We start from the raw sequence: 17,572 nt of genomic DNA, 5'->3' as shown, positions 1-17,572 counted from the left end.
AGCTTCTCCCTCTTTTCCCACACTGGCTTAAAGTCTACGGGACATCTGACCGCTTCAGCTGTCCTCCCCAAGATCCCTCTACATGTTAAGTCCAGCCCCATTTTTGAATCCATTCAGAGGCCAACTTTCCTTCGCTTGCCTTTGACACCGCCTCGAGGTGTTTGATAACTTCCATGTTAGTTCGTGCTCCTTCTTTGGTTGTTGCTGTAGTTGTTCATTTTTTCACGGCCAGGCGCTTGCGCAGGTAGGCTCGTTGGTCTAGGGCTGTGGTTCTCGCCTTGGGTGCGAGAGGTCCCGGTTCAAATCCCGGACGAGCCCGTGGTGAGGCTTGGTCCAGAAGCTGTTTCATCTCTTTAGGTCAAGAGCAATCAGGAAGTTTTTGGTCAATCGGCAGAAAGCTGGGCAAAGCCAGGCCGGTTAGCTCAGTTGGTTAGAGCGTGGTGCTAATAACGCCAAGGTCGCTGGGTTCGATCCCCGCACGGGCCAAGCTCTTTATTCTCTGGGTGCTCAGCTCTGCTCTTCTGGCAAAGTGACGGGTGGTCTCACGGAAATGCCTGCTGGCTAAACAGCTTGCAGTTGCGGCCGAAATAGCTCAGTTGGGAGAGCGTTAGACTGAAGATCTGAAGGTCCCTGGTTCGATCCCGGTTTCGCACATGTGCCCTCTCTTTTCCTTTTGTCCGTGGGGCCCAGAGACCAAAATTCACTGGGATCCAACGCCACTGTCAGACTGCTTGGCCACGGCCACATCGTTATCTGCCTCCCAGATGGCCACCAGCAAAGCAGTGAGCCCCAAAAGCGCACGAGGGAGAGTCGCTCAGAAGGCCAACGCCGCAGTCTGTCTCTTTAGGAAGTGAGCGAAAAGGGCAGGACTCAGCGTGGAGAATGCGGGCATCGATCCCGCTACCTCTCGCATGCTAAGCGAGCGCCTACCATTTGAGCTAATTCCCTGGCCAATGTGGGCGATGTCCATCTCTCCAAAAGACGGCTTCAAGAGCGACAGCCATTATGACGGGCTTGAGGGAAAGAGGCCATCTCCTCTGTGCTGGCACCTTTGTAGTGGCCGCCATTTAGTTGTAGAATTAACCGAGAGATTGTGCTTTTGTTTTAAGGCCCTTCTTGGTCTTGTGACCCCAGTATATATGTGTCTGGATTCCTGTATTACGAGGCTGCCTTTGGATCACTCAGTTCGTGCATCCAGCTTCTCCCTCTTTTCCCACACTGGCTTAAAGTCTACGGGACATCTGACCGCTTCAGCTGTCCTCCCCAAGATCCCTCTGCATGTTAGGTCCAGCCCCATTTTTAAATCCATTCAGAGGCCAACTTTCCTTCGCTTGCCTTTGACACCGCCTCGAGGTGTTTGATAACTTCCATGTTAGTTCGTGCTCCTTCTTTGGTTGTTGCTGTAGTTGTTCATTTTTTCACGGCCAGGCGCTTGCGCAGGTAGGCTCGCTGGTCTAGGGCTGTGACTCTCGCCTTGGGTGCGAGAGGTCCTGGGTTCAAATCCCGGACGAGCCTGCCAGAGGCTTGGTCCAGAAGCTGTTTCATCTCTTTAGGTCAAGAGCAATCAGGAAGTTTTTGGTCAATCGGCAGAAAGCTAGGCAAAGCCAGGCCGGTTAGCTCAGTTGGTTAGAGCGTGGTGCTAATAACGCCAAGGTCGCTGGGTTCGATCCCCGCACGGGCCAACTCTTTATTCTCTGGGAGCTCAGCTCTGCTCTTCTGGCAAAGTGACGGTGCTCTCACGGAAATCCCTGCTGGCTAAACAGCTTGCAGTTGCGGCCGAAATAGCTCAGTTGGGAGAGCGTTAGACTGAAGATCTGAAGGTCCCTGGTTCGATCCCGGGTTTCGGCACATGTGCCCTCTCTTTTCCTTTTGTCCGTGGGGCCCAGAGACCAAAATCCACTGGGATCCAACCCCACTGACAAACTGCTTGGCAACGGCCACATCGCTATCTGCCTCCCAGATGGCCACCAGCAAAGCAGTGAGCCCCAAAAGCGCACGAGGGAGAGTCGCTCAGAGCGCCGCCAGGTCACGTCACAGAGAGACCAGCGGACAGGCAGGTCTGCTGCCTGCATCTGCAAAACCTCTTTTAGTACACATCTAGCTGGAGAAAAAAAACTCATCCTTGTGCCTGAGAACGAGTCTTGCCGCAGACGCCTACCAAACGAGAACCAAAAACACGCACGTGAAAGAAACAGAAGCAGGCCTGACTTTCTTAACCAGATGTTAAGCCTCCAGAGAGACCGCAAAATTGCCAAAGGCTGACTGTATTTCAAGTCATCCCGGCGGGTATTGGGTAAAGTTTTCAACCAGCAATGATCACGCCGGATGAACCTCATAGGCTACGATATTGCCTCTGCGAAGAATGCCAGGGAGAGTCGCGACCTCTCCCGCACCTATGCGGACGTGAACCGACATGGTGGTAACAAGCTTCAAACTGCCCTGCAATCAGCCTTCTGGCTTGGCTGACCATACGGGCCATTTTTGGGGGATGCACCCTTGCCAGGATTTCTGTATTTCCTAAAATATCCAGGTTTTGGCTGTTTGCACTCTGCAGAGCGATCGTTGTATAACATTATTTCACGAGCAGAGCAGACGGCTCCTTATGCTTTCAAATCGCCTCGCGGTTCTTTGGTGTCATACAATGATCGGTGCGCAGCTTCAAGTCGAACGAACGAACAAAGGCGTGCCTGTATTTGCATCGCTTTGATCGTTCTCACCTTCTCACGCACCACGATTGGTCGATTATGTACAATATCTGCATGTTATTGGTCAAACTACTTTGGATTTTTAGGCAATATAACAATCCTGGCCAGGACGTGTCCCCTATAATGGCACATATGGCCACCCTACTTCTGGGCACGGGTGTCTGCGTGGTGTGTTTACGGAACAGGTTAGCCACGCATAAGAAGGCTTAATCACTCTTCTCTTTACTCAAAGAAGAGCGTGCGTTGCTTTCCTGAACCCTGGGAGAGAGAATTATGGGTGTCCTGGCAAAAAGGGCGGAGTCATAAAGCTGAAGCGAGACGAGGCGGCTGAGGCGATGAACTGCTAATCCATTGTGCTCTGCACGCTGGGTTCGGATCCCATCCTCGCTGGTTGATGTTTAGGAATGCTGATCCTGGAGGGCCGTTGTCTCTGCAGAGTTTAGGTCCAACCCTAATCAAACACACCTGAACCAGCTAAATCAAGGTCTTCAGGATGCAGTTAGGTGTTTTCTATCCAGTTTTTCTCAGGGTTGAGCTAAACTCTGCAGGAGAGTGGCCTCCAGGATCAACGCCCCCACCCCTGCTTGAGCGCTTGAAAGGGACAGTGCTACTGCCAAATGATTGACACTGCACTCACCCGACCTCTCACGGCACACTAAGGGTCAGCTTTACGCCGCCCTATTGAAAGGAGCTGCAGAAAAACGACACAGTCCAGCTTCCGGTCGGGCAGGTCAGAAGGCGACGAGGTGGCCGAGTGGTTAAGGCGATGGACTGCTAATCCATTGTGCTCTGCACGCGTGGGTTCGAATCCCATCCTCGCCGATCTCTTTAGCCCGTAAGTGATTTAGTCTTTGCGGCCCTGTGAGCAACGGCTGCTCCCGTCAAGGTTCCATGATGTAATGATTATCACCAGGACTCTGAATCCAGCGATCCGACTTCAAATCTTCGATGGGACCTGTTATGCCACCAATTTGCACAGGGCACGCCCCGAAAACCTTTTGGCAGCAGTGAGCCCCTAAAGCGCACGTAGGGAGAGTCGCTCAGAAGGCCAACGCGCAGTCTTTCTCTTTAGGAAGTGAGCGAAAAGGGCAGGACTCAGCGTGAGAATGCGGGCATCGATCCCGCTACCTCTCGCATGCTAAGCGAGCGCCTACCATTTGAGCTAATTCCCTGGCCGCAGTTGAACGATGTCCATCTCTCCAAAAGGCGCTCAAGAGCGACAGCCATTATGACGGGCTTGAGGGAAAGAGGCCATCTCCTCTGTGCTGGCACCTTTGTACTGGGCGCCATTTAGTTGTAGGATTAACCGAGAGATTGTGCTTTTGTTTTTAAGGCCCTTCTTGGTCTTGTGACCCCAGTATATATGTGTCTGGATTCCTGTATTACGAGGCTGCCTTTGGATCACTCAGTTCGTGCATCCAGCTTCTCCCTCTTTTCCCACACTGGCTTAAAGTCTACGGGACATCTGACCGTTTCAGCTGTCCTCCCAAGATCCCTCTGCATGTTAGGTCCAGCCCCATTTTTGAATCCATTCAGAGGCCAACTTTCCTTCGCTTGCCTTTGACACTGTCTCGAGGTGTTCGATTCCTTCCATGTTAGTTCGTGCTCCTTCTTTGGTTGTTGCTGTAGTTGTTCATTTTTTCACGGCCAGGCGCTTGCGCAGGTAGGCTCGCTGGTCTAGGGCTGTGACTCTCGCCTTGGGTGCGAGAGGTCCCGGTTCAAATCCCGGACGAGCCTGGTGAGGCTTGGTCCAGAAGCTGTTTTATCTCTTTAGGTCAAGAGCAATCAGGAAGTTTCTGGTCAATCGGCAGAAAGCTGGGCAAAGCCAGGCCGGTTAGCTCAGTTGGTTAGAGCGTGGTGCTAATAACGCCAAGGTCGCGGGTTCGATCCCCGTACGGGCCAACTCTTTTATTCTCTGGGAGCTCAGCTCTGCTCTTCTGGCAAAGTGACGGGTGCTCTCACGGAAATCCCTGCTGGCTAAACGGCTTGCAGGCGTGGCCGAAATAGCTCAGTTGGGAGAGCGTTAGACTGAAGATCTGAAGGTCCCTGGTTCGATCCCGGTTTCGCACATGTCCCTCTCCTTTCCTTTTGTTCGTGGGGCCCAGAGACCAAAATCCACTGGGATCCAACCCCACTGACAAACTGCTTGGCAACGGCCACATCGCTATCTGCCTCCCAGATGGCCACCAGCAAAGCAGTGAGCCCCTAAAGCGCACGTAGGGAGAGTCGCTCAGAAGGCCAACGCGCAGTCTGTCTCTTTAGGAAGTGAGCGAAAAGGGCAAGAACCAGCTTGGAGAATGCGGCATCGATCCCGCTACCTCTCGCATGCTAAGCGAGCGCTCTACCATTTGAGCTAATTCCCCTGGCCGCAGTTGAACGATGTCCATCTCTCCAAAAGACGGCTTCGAAGAGCGACAGCCATTATAACGGGCTGCAGGAAAGAGGCCATCTCCTCTGTGCTGGCACCTTTGTACTGGGCGCCATTTAGTTGTAGGATTAACCGAGAGATTGTGCTTTTGTTTTTAAGGCCCTTCTTGGTCTTGTGACCCCAGTATATATGTGTGCGGACTCCTGTATTACGTAGGCTGCCTTTGGATCACTCAGGTCGTGCATCCAGCTTCTCCCCTTTTTCCCACACTGGCTTAAAGTCTACGGGACATCTGACCGCTTCAGCTGTCCTCCCAAGATCCCTCTGCATGTTAGGTCCAGCCCCATTTTTAAATCCATTCAGAGGCCAACTTTCCTTCGCTTGCCTTTGACACCGCCTCGAGGTGTTTGATAACTTCCATGTTAGTTCGTGCTCCTTCTTTGGTTGTTGCTGTAGTTGTTCATTTTTTCACGGCCAGGCGCTTGCGCAGGTAGGCTCGCTGGTCTAGGGCTGTGACTCGCCTTGGGTGCGAGAGGTCCTGGGTTCAAATCCCGGACGAGCTCGTGGTGAGGCTTGGTCCAGAAGCTGTTTTATCTCTTTAGGGTCAAGAGCAATCAGGAAGTTTCTGGTCAATCGGGCAGAAAGCTGGGCAAAGCCAGGCCGGTTAGCTCAGTTGGTTAGAGCGTGGTGCTAATAACGCCAAGGTCGCGGGTTCGATCCCCGTACGGGCCAACTCTTTATTCTCTGGGTGCTCAGCTCTGCTCTTCTGGCAAAGTGACGGTGCTCTCACGGAAATCCCTGCTGGCTAAACAGCTTGCAGTTGCGGCCGAAATAGCTCAGTTGGGAGAGCGTTAGACTGAAGATCTAAAGGTCCCTGGTTCGATCCCGGGTTTCGGCACATGTCCCCTCTCCTTTCCTTTTGTTCGTGGGGCCCAGAGACCAAAATTCACTGGGATCCAACGCCACTGTCAGACTGCTTGGCCACGGCCACATCGTTATCTGCCTCCCAGATGGCCACCAGCAAAGCAGTGAGCCCCAAAAGCGCACGTAGGGAGAGTCGCTCCGTAGCGTCAACGCGCAGTCTGTCTCTTTAGGGAAGTGAGCGTAAAAGGGCAGGGAGATGGCCACCAGCACAGCAGTGAGCCCCAAAAGCGCACGAGGGAGAGTCGCCCAGAAGGCCAACGCGCAGTCTGTCTCTTTAGGAAGTGAGCGTAAAAGGGCAAGAACCAGCTTGGAGAATGCGGCATCGATCCCGCTACCTCTCGCATGCTAAGCGAGCGCCTACCATTTGAGCTAATTCCCTGGCCGCAGTTGAACGATGTCCATCTCTCCAAAAGGCGCTCAAGAGCGACAGCCATTATAACGGGCTGCAGGAAAGAGGCCATCTCCTCTGTGCTGGCACCTTTGTAGTGGCCGCCATTTAGTTGTAGGATTAACCGAGAGATTGTGCTTTTGTTTTTAAGGCCCTTCTTGGTCTTGTGACCCCAGTATATATGTGTCTGGATTCCTGTATTACGAGGCTGCCTTTGGATCACTCAGGTCGTGCATCCAGCTTCTCCCTCTTTTCCCACACTGGCTTAAAGTCTACGGGACATCTGACCGCTTCAGCTGTCCTCCCTAAGATCCTCTACATGTTAAGTCCAGCCCCATTTTTAAATCCATTCAGAGGCCAACTTTCCTTCGTTTGCCTTTGACACCGCCTCGAGGTGTTTGATAACTTCCATGTTAGTTCGTGCTCCTTCTTTGGTTGTTGCTGTAGTTGTTCATTTTTCACGGCCAGGCGCTTGCGCAGGTAGGCTCGTTGGTCTAGGGCTGTGGTTCTCGCCTTGGGTGCGAGAGGTCCCGGTTCAAATCCCGGACGAGCCTGGTGAGGCTTGGTCCAGAAGCTGTTTCATCTCTTTAGGTCAAGAGCAATCAGGAAGTTTTTGGTCAATCGGCAGAAAGCTAGGCAAAGCCAGGCCGGTTAGCTCAGTTGGTTAGAGCGTGGTGCTAATAACGCCAAGGTCGCGGGTTCGATCCCCGCACGGGCCAAGCTCTTTATTCTCTGGGAGCTCAGCTCTGCTCTTCTGGCAAAGTGACGGGTGGTCTCACGGAAATGCCTGCTGGCTAAACAGCTTGCAGTTGCGGCCGAAATAGCTCAGTTGGGAGAGCGTTAGACTGAAGATCTGAAGGTCCCTGGTTCGATCCCGGTTTCGCACATGTCCCTCTCCTTTCCTTTTGTTCGTGGGGCCCAGAGACCAAAATCCACTGGGATCCAACCCCACTGACAAACTGCTTGGCAACGGCCACATCGCTATCTGCCTCCCAGATGGCCACCAGCAAAGCAGTGAGCCCCAAAAGCGCACGTAGGGAGAGTCGCCCAGAAGGCCAACGCGCAGTCTGTCTCTTTAGGAAGTGAGCGTAAAAGGGCAGGGAGATGGCCACCAGCAAAGCAGTGAGCCCCTAAAGCGCACGTAGGGAGAGTCGCCCAGAAGGCCAACGCCGCAGTCTGTCTCTTTAGGAAGTGAGCGTAAAAGGGCAGGGAGATGGCCACCAGCAAAGCAGTGAGCCCCTAAAGCGCACGTAGGGAGAGTCGCTCAGAAGGCCGCCAGGTCACGTCACAGAGAGACCAGCGGACAGGCAGGTCTGCTGCCTGCATCTGCAAAACCTCTTTTAGTACACATCTAGCTGGAGAAAAAAAACTCATCCTTGTGCCTGAGAACGAGTCTTGCCGCAGACGCCTACCAAACGAGAACCAAAAACACGCACGTGAAAGAAACAGAAGCAGGCCTGACTTTCTTAACCAGATGTTAAGCCTCCAGAGAGACCGGCAAAAATTGCCAAAGGCTGACTGTATTTCAAGTCATCCCGGCGGGGTATTGGGTAAAGTTTTCAACCAGCAATGATCACGCCGGATGAACCTCATAGGCTACGATATTGCCTCTGCGAAAGAATGCCAGGGAGAGTCGCGACCTCTCCCGTGCACCTATGCGGACGTGAACCGACATGGTGGTAACAAGCTTCAAACTGCCCTGCAATCAGCCTTCTGGCTTGGCTGACCATACGGGCCATTTTTGGGGGATGCACCCTTGCCAGGATTTCTGTATTTCCTAAAATATCCAGGTTTTGGCTGTTTGCACTCTGCAGAGCGATCGTTGTATAACATTATTTCACGAGCAGAGCAGACGGCTCCTTATGCTTTCAAATCGCCTCGCGGTTCTTTGGTGTCATACAATGATCGGTGCGCAGCTTCAAGTCGAACGAACGAACAAAGGCGTGCCTGTATTTGCATCGCTTTGATCGTTCTCACCTTCTCACGCACCACGATTGGTCGATTATGTACAATATCTGCATGTTATTGGTCAAACTACTTTGGATTTTTTAGGCAATATAACAATCCTGGCCAGGACGTGTCCCCTATAAATGGCACATATGGCCACCCTACTTCTGGGCACGGGTGTCTGCGTGGTGTGTTTACGGAACAGGTTAGCGTCACGTACAAGAAGGCTTAATCACTCTTCTCTCTTTACTCAAAGAAGAGCGTGCGTTGCTTTCCTGAACCCTGGGGAGAGAGAATTATGGGTGTCCTGGCAAAAAAGGGGCGGAGTCATAAAGCTGAAGCGAGACGAGGCGGCTGAGGCGATGAACTGCTAATCCATTGTGCTCTGCGCGCGTGGGTTCGAATCCCATCCTCGCTGGTTGATGTTTAGCGCAGGGGTGGGAAACGTTGATCCTGGAGGGCCGTTGTCTCTGCAGAGTTTAGGTCCAACCCTAATCAAACACACCTGAACCAGCTAAATCAAGGTCTTCAGGATGCAGTTAGGTGTTTTCTATCCAGTTTTTCTCAGGGTTGAGCTAAACTCTGCAGGAGAGTGGCCTCCAGGATCAACGCCCCCACCCCTGCTTGAGCGCTTGAAAGGGGACAGTGCTACTGCCAAATGATTGACACTGCACTACCCGACCTCTCACGGCACACTAAGGGTCAGCTTTACGCCGCCCTATTGAAAGGAGCTGCAGAAAAACGACACAGTCCAGCTTCCGGTCGGGCAGGTCAGAAGGCGACGAGGTGGCCGAGTGGTTAAGGCGATGGACTGCTAATCCATTGTGCTCTGCACGCGTGGGTTCGAATCCCATCCTCGTCGATCTCTTTAGCCCGTAAGTGATTTAGTCTTTGCGGCCCTGTGAGCAACGGCTGCTCCCGTCAAGGTTCCATGATGTAATGATTATCACCAGGACTCTGAATCCAGCGATCCGAGTTCAAATCTCGTGGGACCTGTTATGCCACCAATTTGCACAGGGCACGTCCCGAAAAACCTTTTGGCAGCAGTGAGCCCCAAAAGCGCACGTAGGGAGAGTCGCTCAGAAGGCCAACGCGCAGTCTGTCTCTTTAGGAAGTGAGCGTAAAAGGGCAAGAACCAGCTTGGAGAATGCGGCATCGATCCCGCTACCTCTCGCATGCTAAGCGAGCGCCTACCATTTGAGCTAATTCCCTGGCCGCAGTTGAACGATGTCCATCTCTCCAAAAGACGGCTTCGAAGAGCGACAGCCATTATAACGGGCTGCAGGGAAAGAGGCCATCTCTCCTCTGTGCTGGCACCTTTGTACTGGGCGCCATTTAGTTGTAGGATTAACCGAGAGATTGTGCTTTTGTTTTAAGGCCCTTCTTGGTCTTGTGACCCCAGTATATATGTGTGCGGACTCCTGTATTACGAGGCTGCCTTTGGATCACTCAGGTCGTGCATCCAGCTTCTCCCCTTTTTCCCACACTGGCTTAAAGTCTACGGGACATCTGACCGCTTCAGCTGTCCTCCCAAGATCCCTCTGCATGTTAGGTCCAGCCCCATTTTTAAATCCATTCAGAGGCCAACTTTCCTTCGCTTGCCTTTGACACCGCCTCGAGGTGTTTGATAACTTCCATGTTAGTTCGTGCTCCTTCTTTGGTTGTTGCTGTAGTTGTTCATTTTTTCACGGCCAGGCGCTTGCGCAGGTAGGCTCGCTGGTCTAGGGCTGTGACTCGCCTTGGGTGCGAGAGGTCCTGGGTTCAAATCCCGGACGAGCCTGCCAGAGGCTTGGTCCAGAAGCTGTTTCATCTCTTTAGGTCAAGAGCAATCAGGAAGTTTCTGGTCAATCGGCAGAAAGCTGGGCAAAGCCAGGCCGGTTAGCTCAGTTGGTTAGAGCGTGGTGCTAATAACGCCAAGGTCGCGGGTTCGATCCCCGCACGGGCCAACTCTTTATTCTCTGGGAGCTCAGCTCTGCTCTTCTGGCAAAGTGACGGTGCTCTCACGGAAATCCCTGCTGGCTAAACAGCTTGCAGTTGCGGCCGAAATAGCTCAGTTGGGAGAGCGTTAGACTGAAGATCTAAAGGTCCCTGGTTCGATCCCGGGTTTCGGCACATGTCCCCTCTCCTTTCCTTTTGTTCGTGGGGCCCAGAGACCAAAATTCACTGGGATCCAACGCCACTGTCAGACTGCTTGGCCACGGCCACATCGTTATCTGCCTCCCAGATGGCCACCAGCAAAGCAGTGAGCCCCAAAAGCGCACGTAGGGAGAGTCGCTCCGTAGCGTCAACGCGCAGTCTGTCTCTTTAGGGAAGTGAGCGTAAAAGGGCAGGGAGATGGCCACCAGCACAGCAGTGAGCCCCAAAAGCGCACGAGGGAGAGTCGCCCAGAAGGCCAACGCCGCAGTCTGTCTCTTTAGGAAGTGAGCGAAAAGGGCAAGAACCAGCTTGGAGAATGCGGGCATCGATCCCGCTACCTCTCGCATGCTAAGCGAGCGCCTACCATTTGAGCTAATTCCCTGGCCGCAGTTGAACGATGTCCATCTCTCCAAAAGACGGCTTCAAGAGCGACAGCCATTATAACGGGCTGCAGGAAAGAGGCCATCTCCTCTGTGCTGGCACCTTTGTACTGGGCGCCATTTAGTTGTAGAATTAACCGAGAGATTGTGCTTTTGTTTTAAGGCCCTTCTTGGTCTTGTGACCCCAGTATATATGTGTGCGGACTCCTGTATTACGAGGCTGCCTTTGGATCACTCAGGTCGTGCATCCAGCTTCTCCCCTTTTTCCCACACTGGCTTAAAGTCTACGGGACATCTGACCGTTTCAGCTGTCCTCCCAAGATCCCTCTGCATGTTAGGTCCAGCCCCATTTTTGAATCCATTCAGAGGCCAACTTTCCTTCGCTTGCCTTTGACACTGTCTCGAGGTGTTCGATTCCTTCCATGTTAGTTCGTGCTCCTTCTTTGGTTGTTGCTGTAGTTGTTCTTTTTTTCTCGGCTGGGCGCCATGCAGCTAGGCTCGCTGGTCTAGGGCTGTGACTCGCCTTGGGTGCGAGAGGTCCTGGGTTCAAATCCCGGACGAGCCTGGTGAGGCTTGGTCCAGAAGCTGTTTCATCTCTTTAGGTCAAGAGCAATCAGGAAGTTTCTGGTCAATCGGCAGAAAGCTGGGCAAAGCCAGGCCGGTTAGCTCAGTTGGTTAGAGCGTGGTGCTAATAACGCCAAGGTCGCGGGTTCGATCCCCGCACGGGCCAAGCTCTTTATTCTCTGGGAGCTCAGCTCTGCTCTTCTGGCAAAGTGACGGTGCTCTCACGGAAATCCCTGCTGGCTAAACAGCTTGCAGTTGCGGCCGAAATAGCTCAGTTGGGAGAGCGTTAGACTGAAGATCTAAAGGTCCCTGGTTCGATCCCGGTTTCGCACATGTGCCCTCTCTTTTCCTTTTGTCCGTGGGGCCCAGAGACCAAAATTCACTGGGATCCAACCCCACTGACAAACTGCTTGGCAACGGCCACATCGCTATCTGCCTCCCAGATGGCCACCAGCAAAGCAGTGAGCCCCAAAAGCGCACGTAGGGAGAGTCGCCCAGAAGGCCAACGCGCAGTCTGTCTCTTTAGGAAGTGAGCGTAAAAGGGCAGGGAGATGGCCACCAGCAAAGCAGTGAGCCCCAAAAGCGCACGAGGGAGAGTCGCCCAGAAGGCCAACGCGCAGTCTGTCTCTTTAGGAAGTGAGCGTAAAAGGGCAGGGAGATGGCCACCAGCAAAGCAGTGAGCCCCAAAAGCGCACGAGGGAGAGTCGCTCAGAAGGCCGCCAGGTCACGTCACAGAGAGACCAGCGGACAGGCAGGTCTGCTGCCTGCATCTGCAAAACCTCTTTTAGTACACATCTAGCTGGAGAAAAAAAACTCATCCTTGTGCCTGAGAACGAGTCTTGCCGCAGACGCCTACCAAACGAGAACCAAAAACACGCACGTGAAAGAAACAGAAGCAGGCCTGACTTTCTTAACCAGATGTTAAGCCTCCAGAGAGACCGGCAAAAATTGCCAAAGGCTGACTGTATTTCAAGTCATCCCGGCGGGGTATTGGGTAAAGTTTTCAACCAGCAATGATCACGCCGGATGAACCTCATAGGCTACGATATTGCCTCTGCGAAAGAATGCCAGGGAGAGTCGCGACCTCTCCCGTGCACCTATGCGGACGTGAACCGACATGGTGGTAACAAGCTTCAAACTGCCCTGCAATCAGCCTTCTGGCTTGGCTGACCATACGGGCCATTTTTGGGGGATGCACCCTTGCCAGGATTTCTGTATTTCCTAAAATATCCAGGTTTTGGCTGTTTGCACTCTGCAGAGCGATCGTTGTATAACATTATTTCACGAGAGCAGAGCAGACGGCTCCTTATGCTTTCAAATCGCTCTCGCGGTTCTTTGGTGTCATACAATGATCGGTGCGCAGCTTCAAGTCGAACGAACGAACAAAGGCGTGCCTGTCTTTGCATCGCTTTGATCGTTCTCACCTTCTCACGCACCACGATTGGTCGATTATGTACAATATCTGCATGTTATTGGTCAAACTACTTTGGATTTTTTAGGCAATATAACAATCCTGGCCAGGACGTGTCCCCTATAAATGGCACATATGGCCACCCTACTTCTGGGCACGGGTGTCTGCGTGGTGTGTTTACGGAACAGGTTAGCCACGTACAAGAAGGCTTAATCACTCTTCTCTCTTTACTCAAAGAAGAGCGTGCGTTGCTTTCCTGAACCCTGGGGAGAGAGAATTATGGGTGTCCTGGCAAAAAAGGGGCGGAGTCATAAAGCTGAAGCGAGACGAGGCGGCTGAGGCGATGAACTGCTAATCCATTGTGCTCTGCACGCTGGGTTCGAATCCCATCCTCGCTGGTTGATGTTTAGGGTGGGAAACGTTGATCCTGGAGGGCCGTTGTCTCTGCAGAGTTTAGGTCCAACCCTAATCAAACACACCTGAACCAGCTAAATCAAGGTCTTCAGGATGCAGTTAGGTGTTTTCTATCCAGTTTTTCTCAGGGTTGGAGCTAAACTCTGCAGGAGAGTGGCCTCCAGGATCAACGTTCCCCACCCCTGCTTGAGCGCTTGAAAGGGGACAGTGCTACTGCCAAATGATTGACACTGCACTCACCCGACCTCTCACGGCACACTAAGGGTCAGCTTTACGCCGCCCCATTGAAAGGAGCTGCAGAAAAACGACACAGTCCAGCTTCCGGTCGGGCAGGTCAGAAGGCGACGAGGTGGCCGAGTGGTTAAGGCGATGGACTGCTAATCCATTGTGCTCTGCACGCGTGGGTTCGAATCCCATCCTCGTCGATCTCTTTAGCCCGTAAGTGATTTAGTCTTTGCGGCCCTGTGAGCAACGGCTGCTCCCGTCAAGGTTCCATGATGTAATGATTATCACTCAGGACTCTGAATCCAGCGATCCGAGTTCAAATCTCGGTGGGACCTGTTATGCCACCAATTTGCACAGGGCACGTCCCGAAAAACCTTTTGGCAGCAGTGAGCCCCAAAAGCGCACGAGGGAGAGTCGCTCAGAAGGCCAACGCGCAGTCTGTCTCTTTAGGGAAGTGAGCGTAAAAGGGCAAGAACCAGCTTGGAGAATGCGGGCATCGATCCCGCTACCTCTCGCATGCTAAGCGAGCGCTCTACCATTTGAGCTAATTCCCCTGGCCGCAGTTGAACGATGTCCATCTCTCCAAAAGACGGCTTCAAGAGCGACAGCCATTATAACGGGCTGCAGGAAAGAGGCCATCTCCTCTGTGCTGGCACCTTTGTACTGGGCGCCATTTAGTTGTAGGATTAACCGAGAGATTGTGCTTTTGTTTTAAGGCCCTTCTTGGTCTTGTGACCCCAGTATATATGTGTGCGGACTCCTGTATTACGAGGCTGCCTTTGGATCACTCAGGTCGTGCATCCAGCTTCTCCCCTCTTTTTCCCACACTGGCTTAAAGTCTACGGGACATCTGACCGTTTCAGCTGTCCTCCCCAAGATCCCTCTGCATGTTAGGTCCAGCCCCATTTTTAAATCCATTCAGAGGCCAACTTTCCTTCGCTTGCCTTTGACACCGCCTCGAGGTGTTTGATAACTTCCATGTTAGTTCGTGCTCCTTCTTTGGTTGTTGCTGTAGTTGTTCATTTTTTCACGGCTAGGCGCTTGCGCAGGTAGGCTCGTTGGTCTAGGGCTGTGACTCTCGCCTTGGGTGCGAGAGGTCCTGGGTTCAAATCCCGGACGAGCCTGCCAGAGGCTTGGTCCAGAAGCTGTTTCATCTCTTTAGGTCAAGAGCAATCAGGAAGTTTTTGGTCAATCGGCAGAAAGCTAGGCAAAGCCAGGCCGGTTAGCTCAGTTGGTTAGAGCGTGGTGCTAATAACGCCAAGGTCGCTGGGTTCGATCCCCGTACGGGCCAACTCTTTTATTCTCTGGGAGCTCAGCTCTGCTCTTCTGGCAAAGTGACGGGTGCTCTCACGGAAATCCCTGCTGGCTAAACAGCTTGCAGTTGCGGCCGAAATAGCTCAGTTGGGAGAGCGTTAGACTGAAGATCTGAAGGTCCCTGGTTCGATCCCGGTTTCGGCACATGTGCCCTCTCTTTTCCTTTTGTCCGTGGGGCCCAGAGACCAAAATTCACTGGGATCCAACCCCACTGACAAACTGCTTGGCAACGGCCACATCGCTATCTGCCTCCCAGATGGCCACCAGCAAAGCAGTGAGCCCCAAAAGCGCACGTAGGGAGAGTCGCCCAGAAGGCCAACGCCGCAGTCTGTCTCTTTAGGAAGTGAGCGAAAAGGGCAGGACTCAGCGTGGAGAATGCGGGCATCGATCCCGCTACCTCTCGCATGCTAAGCGAGCGCCTACCATTTGAGCTAATTCCCTGGCCGCAGTTGAACGATGTCCATCTCTCCAAAAGACGGCTTCAAGAGCGACAGCCATTATAACGGGCTGCAGGAAAGAGGCCATCTCCTCTGTGCTGGCACCTTTGTAGTGGCCGCCATTTAGTTGTAGGATTAACCGAGAGATTGTGCTTTTGTTTTAAGGCCCTTCTTGGTCTTGTGACCCCAGTATATATGTGTGCGGACTCCTGTATTACGAGGCTGCCTTTGGATCACTCAGGTCGTGCATCCAGCTTCTCCCTCTTTTCCCACACTGGCTTAAAGTCTACGGGACATCTGACCGTTTCAGCTGTCCTCCCAAGATCCCTCTGCATGTTAGGTCCAGCCCCATTTTTGAATCCATTCAGAGGCCAACTTTCCTTCGTTTGCCTTTGACACCGTCTCGAGGTGTTCGATTCCTTCCATGTTAGTTCGTGTTCCTTCTTTGGTTGTTGCTGTAGTTGTTCTTTTTTTCTCGGCTGGGCGCCATGCAGCTAGGCTCGCTGGTCTAGGCTGTGACTCGCCTTGGGTGCGAGAGGTCCTGGGTTCAAATCCCGGACGAGCCTGGTGAGGCTTGGTCCAGAAGCTGTTTTATCTCTTTAGGTCAAGAGCAATCAGGAAGTTTCTGGTCAATCGGCAGAAAGCTGGGCAAAGCCAGGCCGGTTAGCTCAGTTGGTTAGAGCGTGGTGCTAATAACGCCAAGGTCGCGGGTTCGATCCCCGCACGGGCCAAGCTCTTTATTCTCTGGGTGCTCAGCTCTGCTCTTCTGGCAAAGTGACGGTGCTCTCACGGAAATCCCTGCTGGCTAAACAGCTTGCAGTTGCGGCCGAAATAGCTCAGTTGGGAGAGCGTTAGACTGAAGATCTAAAGGTCCCTGGTTCGATCCCGGTTTCGCACATGTCCCTCTCCTTTCCTTTTGTTCGTGGGGCCCAGAGACCAAAATTCACTGGGATCCAACCCCACTGACAAACTGCTTGGCAACGGCCACATCGCTATCTGCCTCCCAGATGGCCACCAGCAAAGCAGTGAGCCCCAAAAGCGCACGTAGGGAGAGTCGCCCAGAAGGCCAACGCGCAGTCTGTCTCTTTAGGAAGTGAGCGTAAAAGGGCAGGGAGATGGCCACCAGCAAAGCAGTGAGCCCCAAAAGCGCACGAGGGAGAGTCGCCCAGAAGGCCAACGCGCAGTCTGTCTCTTTAGGAAGTGAGCGTAAAAGGGCAGGGAGATGGCCACCAGCAAAGCAGTGAGCCCCAAAAGCGCACGAGGGAGAGTCGCTCAGAAGGCCGCCAGGTCACGTCACAGAGAGACCAGCGGACAGGCAGGTCTGCTGCCTGCATCTGCAAAACCTCTTTTAGTACACATCTAGCTGGAGAAAAAAAACTCATCCTTGTGCCTGAGAACGAGTCTTGCCGCAGACGCCTACCAAACGAGAACCAAAAACACGCACGTGAAAGAAACAGAAGCAGGCCTGACTTTCTTAACCAGATGTTAAGCCTCCAGAGAGACCGGCAAAAATTGCCAAAGGCTGACTGTATTTCAAGTCATCCCGGCGGGGTATTGGGTAAAGTTTTCAACCAGCAATGATCACGCCGGATGAACCTCATAGGCTACGATATTGCCTCTGCGAAAGAATGCCAGGGAGAGTCGCGACCTCTCCCGTGCACCTATGCGGACGTGAACCGACATGGTGGTAACAAGCTTCAAACTGCCCTGCAATCAGCCTTCTGGCTTGGCTGACCATACGGGCCATTTTTGGGGGATGCACCCTTGCCAGGATTTCTGTATTTCCTAAAATATCCAGGTTTTGGCTGTTTGCACTCTGCAGAGCGATCGTTGTATAACATTATTTCACGAGAGCAGAGCAGACGGCTCCTTATGCTTTCAAATCGCCTCGCGGTTCTTTGGTGTCATACAATGATCGGTGCGCAGCTTCAAGTCGAACGAACGAACAAAGGCGTGCCTGTATTTGCATCGCTTTGATCGTTCTCACCTTCTCACGCACCACGATTGGTCGATTATGTACAATATCTGCATGTTATTGGTCAAACTACTTTGGATTTTTAGGCAATATAACAATCCTGGCCAGGACGTGTCCCCTATAATGGCACATATGGCCACCCTACTTCTGGGCACGGGTGTCTGCGTGGTGTGTTTACGGAACAGGTTAGCGCCACGCATAAGAAGGCTTAATCACTCTTCTCTTTACTCAAAGAAGAGCGTGCGTTGCTTTCCTGAACCCTGGGAGAGAGAATTATGGGTGTCCTGGCAAAAAGGGCGGAGTCATAAAGCTGAAGCGAGACGAGGCGGCTGAGGCGATGAACTGCTAATCCATTGTGCTCTGCACGCTGGGTTCGGATCCCAT

The 17,572-nt window shown here is 52.8% G+C and overlaps 27 non-coding genes across 27 annotated transcripts; 22 read left to right on the top strand and 5 right to left on the bottom strand.

Annotated features, from left to right (window-relative positions):
- Positions 1-411: 411 nt before the first annotated feature.
- Positions 412-486, top strand: trnai-aau (transfer RNA isoleucine (anticodon AAU)). Its single transcript has one exon. It is a non-coding gene; the product is annotated as a tRNA-Ile (tRNA).
- Positions 487-581: 95 nt separating this feature from the next.
- On the top strand, positions 582-654 carry trnaf-gaa (transfer RNA phenylalanine (anticodon GAA)). Its single transcript has one exon. It is a non-coding gene; the product is annotated as a tRNA-Phe (tRNA).
- A 953-nt stretch (positions 655-1,607) lies between these two features.
- On the top strand, positions 1,608-1,682 carry trnai-aau (transfer RNA isoleucine (anticodon AAU)). The gene has a single exon. It is a non-coding gene; the product is annotated as a tRNA-Ile (tRNA).
- Positions 1,683-1,775: 93 nt separating this feature from the next.
- On the top strand, positions 1,776-1,848 carry trnaf-gaa (transfer RNA phenylalanine (anticodon GAA)). Its single transcript has one exon. It is a non-coding gene; the product is annotated as a tRNA-Phe (tRNA).
- A 380-nt stretch (positions 1,849-2,228) lies between these two features.
- On the bottom strand, positions 2,229-2,364 carry LOC131549962 (U4 spliceosomal RNA). Its single transcript, XR_009273535.1, has one exon. It is a non-coding gene; the product is annotated as a U4 spliceosomal RNA (small nuclear RNA).
- A 1,078-nt stretch (positions 2,365-3,442) lies between these two features.
- On the top strand, positions 3,443-3,527 carry trnas-gcu (transfer RNA serine (anticodon GCU)). Its single transcript has one exon. It is a non-coding gene; the product is annotated as a tRNA-Ser (tRNA).
- A 1,006-nt stretch (positions 3,528-4,533) lies between these two features.
- On the top strand, positions 4,534-4,607 carry trnai-aau (transfer RNA isoleucine (anticodon AAU)). The gene has a single exon. It is a non-coding gene; the product is annotated as a tRNA-Ile (tRNA).
- A 92-nt stretch (positions 4,608-4,699) lies between these two features.
- Positions 4,700-4,775, top strand: trnaf-gaa (transfer RNA phenylalanine (anticodon GAA)). Its single transcript has one exon. It is a non-coding gene; the product is annotated as a tRNA-Phe (tRNA).
- Positions 4,776-5,731: 956 nt separating this feature from the next.
- Positions 5,732-5,805, top strand: trnai-aau (transfer RNA isoleucine (anticodon AAU)). The gene has a single exon. It is a non-coding gene; the product is annotated as a tRNA-Ile (tRNA).
- A 93-nt stretch (positions 5,806-5,898) lies between these two features.
- On the top strand, positions 5,899-5,971 carry trnaf-gaa (transfer RNA phenylalanine (anticodon GAA)). The gene has a single exon. It is a non-coding gene; the product is annotated as a tRNA-Phe (tRNA).
- A 1,059-nt stretch (positions 5,972-7,030) lies between these two features.
- trnai-aau (transfer RNA isoleucine (anticodon AAU)) lies at positions 7,031-7,104 on the top strand. Its single transcript has one exon. It is a non-coding gene; the product is annotated as a tRNA-Ile (tRNA).
- Positions 7,105-7,199: 95 nt separating this feature from the next.
- Positions 7,200-7,272, top strand: trnaf-gaa (transfer RNA phenylalanine (anticodon GAA)). Its single transcript has one exon. It is a non-coding gene; the product is annotated as a tRNA-Phe (tRNA).
- Positions 7,273-7,867: 595 nt separating this feature from the next.
- On the bottom strand, positions 7,868-8,007 carry LOC131549957 (U4 spliceosomal RNA). Its single transcript, XR_009273530.1, has one exon. It is a non-coding gene; the product is annotated as a U4 spliceosomal RNA (small nuclear RNA).
- A 1,105-nt stretch (positions 8,008-9,112) lies between these two features.
- trnas-gcu (transfer RNA serine (anticodon GCU)) lies at positions 9,113-9,194 on the top strand. Its single transcript has one exon. It is a non-coding gene; the product is annotated as a tRNA-Ser (tRNA).
- A 1,010-nt stretch (positions 9,195-10,204) lies between these two features.
- Positions 10,205-10,278, top strand: trnai-aau (transfer RNA isoleucine (anticodon AAU)). The gene has a single exon. It is a non-coding gene; the product is annotated as a tRNA-Ile (tRNA).
- Positions 10,279-10,371: 93 nt separating this feature from the next.
- trnaf-gaa (transfer RNA phenylalanine (anticodon GAA)) lies at positions 10,372-10,444 on the top strand. Its single transcript has one exon. It is a non-coding gene; the product is annotated as a tRNA-Phe (tRNA).
- Positions 10,445-11,504: 1,060 nt separating this feature from the next.
- Positions 11,505-11,578, top strand: trnai-aau (transfer RNA isoleucine (anticodon AAU)). The gene has a single exon. It is a non-coding gene; the product is annotated as a tRNA-Ile (tRNA).
- Positions 11,579-11,672: 94 nt separating this feature from the next.
- trnaf-gaa (transfer RNA phenylalanine (anticodon GAA)) lies at positions 11,673-11,745 on the top strand. The gene has a single exon. It is a non-coding gene; the product is annotated as a tRNA-Phe (tRNA).
- Positions 11,746-12,338: 593 nt separating this feature from the next.
- LOC131549955 (U4 spliceosomal RNA) lies at positions 12,339-12,478 on the bottom strand. Its single transcript, XR_009273529.1, has one exon. It is a non-coding gene; the product is annotated as a U4 spliceosomal RNA (small nuclear RNA).
- A 1,102-nt stretch (positions 12,479-13,580) lies between these two features.
- trnas-gcu (transfer RNA serine (anticodon GCU)) lies at positions 13,581-13,662 on the top strand. Its single transcript has one exon. It is a non-coding gene; the product is annotated as a tRNA-Ser (tRNA).
- Positions 13,663-13,943: 281 nt separating this feature from the next.
- On the bottom strand, positions 13,944-14,016 carry trnaa-agc (transfer RNA alanine (anticodon AGC)). Its single transcript has one exon. It is a non-coding gene; the product is annotated as a tRNA-Ala (tRNA).
- A 498-nt stretch (positions 14,017-14,514) lies between these two features.
- trnap-ugg (transfer RNA proline (anticodon UGG)) lies at positions 14,515-14,586 on the top strand. The gene has a single exon. It is a non-coding gene; the product is annotated as a tRNA-Pro (tRNA).
- Positions 14,587-14,678: 92 nt separating this feature from the next.
- On the top strand, positions 14,679-14,753 carry trnai-aau (transfer RNA isoleucine (anticodon AAU)). Its single transcript has one exon. It is a non-coding gene; the product is annotated as a tRNA-Ile (tRNA).
- Positions 14,754-14,848: 95 nt separating this feature from the next.
- On the top strand, positions 14,849-14,920 carry trnaf-gaa (transfer RNA phenylalanine (anticodon GAA)). Its single transcript has one exon. It is a non-coding gene; the product is annotated as a tRNA-Phe (tRNA).
- Positions 14,921-15,870: 950 nt separating this feature from the next.
- trnai-aau (transfer RNA isoleucine (anticodon AAU)) lies at positions 15,871-15,944 on the top strand. The gene has a single exon. It is a non-coding gene; the product is annotated as a tRNA-Ile (tRNA).
- A 94-nt stretch (positions 15,945-16,038) lies between these two features.
- trnaf-gaa (transfer RNA phenylalanine (anticodon GAA)) lies at positions 16,039-16,111 on the top strand. Its single transcript has one exon. It is a non-coding gene; the product is annotated as a tRNA-Phe (tRNA).
- A 592-nt stretch (positions 16,112-16,703) lies between these two features.
- On the bottom strand, positions 16,704-16,843 carry LOC131549954 (U4 spliceosomal RNA). The gene has a single exon (XR_009273528.1). It is a non-coding gene; the product is annotated as a U4 spliceosomal RNA (small nuclear RNA).
- Between the last annotated feature and the right edge of the window lie 729 nt (positions 16,844-17,572).

Source organism: Onychostoma macrolepis, chromosome 11 (genome assembly GCF_012432095.1).
Source record: "Onychostoma macrolepis isolate SWU-2019 chromosome 11, ASM1243209v1, whole genome shotgun sequence".
NCBI classification, from domain to species: domain Eukaryota; kingdom Metazoa; phylum Chordata; class Actinopteri; order Cypriniformes; family Cyprinidae; genus Onychostoma; species Onychostoma macrolepis.
Note: the sequence above shows the minus strand (reverse complement) of the source record. Positions and strands in the feature narration are given on the sequence as shown.